Source organism: Triticum dicoccoides, chromosome 2A (genome assembly GCF_002162155.2).
Source record: "Triticum dicoccoides isolate Atlit2015 ecotype Zavitan chromosome 2A, WEW_v2.0, whole genome shotgun sequence".
In the NCBI taxonomy this organism is placed as follows: domain Eukaryota; kingdom Viridiplantae; phylum Streptophyta; class Magnoliopsida; order Poales; family Poaceae; genus Triticum; species Triticum dicoccoides.
Genome location: NC_041382.1, coordinates 104,208,811 through 104,210,300, shown reverse-complemented (window position 1 = coordinate 104,210,300; position 1,490 = coordinate 104,208,811).

The following is a 1,490-nucleotide window of genomic DNA, read 5'->3' as shown; positions in this document are numbered from 1 at the left end:
GCATCTCCTGCCCCCTCGATCCATCCCCTTCCCCCTGACTCCCTCCCCTCCATAGCACCGCCGACCTCCCTCCACTGCGCCGCCAGGCTTCCTCCACTGCGCCACCGGCCTGCCTCCACCGCGCCCCCAGCTTCCCCGAGCCAAACGCGGCACCCACCACCACCAGGCGACCCCGTCGCCGCTCCTCCCTCAGCCGGTGACACCGCCGCCACCCATCCCCAAGCAGGCGCCTCCGCGTCCGGCCCGGCCCTAGCCACAGACGCGCTGCAACCCCGACCCCAACCGGCGACACACCACACCCCGCCTCCAACAGATCGGGAGACATCGCCGCACCACCTCTCGGAGCACGTCGGGGGTCATCGGATCTGGCAAGATCCTTCACCGCCCTTTACTCGCCGGTGACCACTTTCCATTTTTTTGGAATTGAAGTTCAGGTACAACAGAGGAAGAAAACTTCAGATAGCTCTTGCATATAAATTCAGAAGAATGTTGTTCATACAGTGATTGACTTTCCATTATAAATGTACGTACATGTTTATGCCTACGCACCACCGCTGCCTGCAACCCTCCTGACACAGCCGCTCAAATTTCCCATCGCTGGTGGTTGCAGCGTCAATTGCGGCTGGATGGAGATGCAAAAATGGTCGTACGCACTAAAACAAATCCTCCCGACAGTCCGTCAGTAGCATAGGGTAATTCAGTTACTTGTTCTTGCAGATGCTAGAGTAATTTCCTTTGGTCCACACTGAGCAGAGGTCATGGCATCTATTTCTTATTTTTTCTGTATGAAAAATTATGAAAAGGAAGGAATGGTCTGGCTGGATGAGCAGTCCCAGTTGAGTTCTCCCTACGGATACTTAGAATTATATTTCCAAATATTAAGTTCCCTTTGATATTTGATTAGTACTCCACCTTACAAGCAAGGATGCTCTAAAAATCGAACACATGATGCTTGATACACCGCGACTCAAGTTCTCTGTTATTTCCTATTGAAGGTCAGTAGTAGGGCACAAGGCACATCAGGACGGTTGCCCGGACCTGGCCTGTATCCATTCTGCCTCTGTCAGAACTGTGACAGCCATGCGTTCGTCGAGCGTCGACTTTGTCTGTCCGTGAGCACCTCTTCCACACAATCAACCGCAGATACACGGATACACATGTACTCGTATACTTGTACTTCATAGCTTCTGACCTCTCTGAATTTGTGTGCATGTTTTTGGTGCATGCATAGCTCCACCACTGAATTTGGAATTTCAGTCAATGCTTAAACTTGATAAAAAAGAGCAAGAAACAATGACAAATGATGTGTGTTTTTCAGGGAAGTGAGCTGAGAATTTAGATGTTCCTTTCACAATATTGAGGGCATCGATCAAGCTAGTATATGGTCGTTAAAAACTAGTATGATGTTATGTATTTATGGTTGTAGGAAAGATGGTTTCTACGTCAAAAGTATGTGGTAGTTGTGTGTGCGTGTGCCCGCGTGCGTGTTT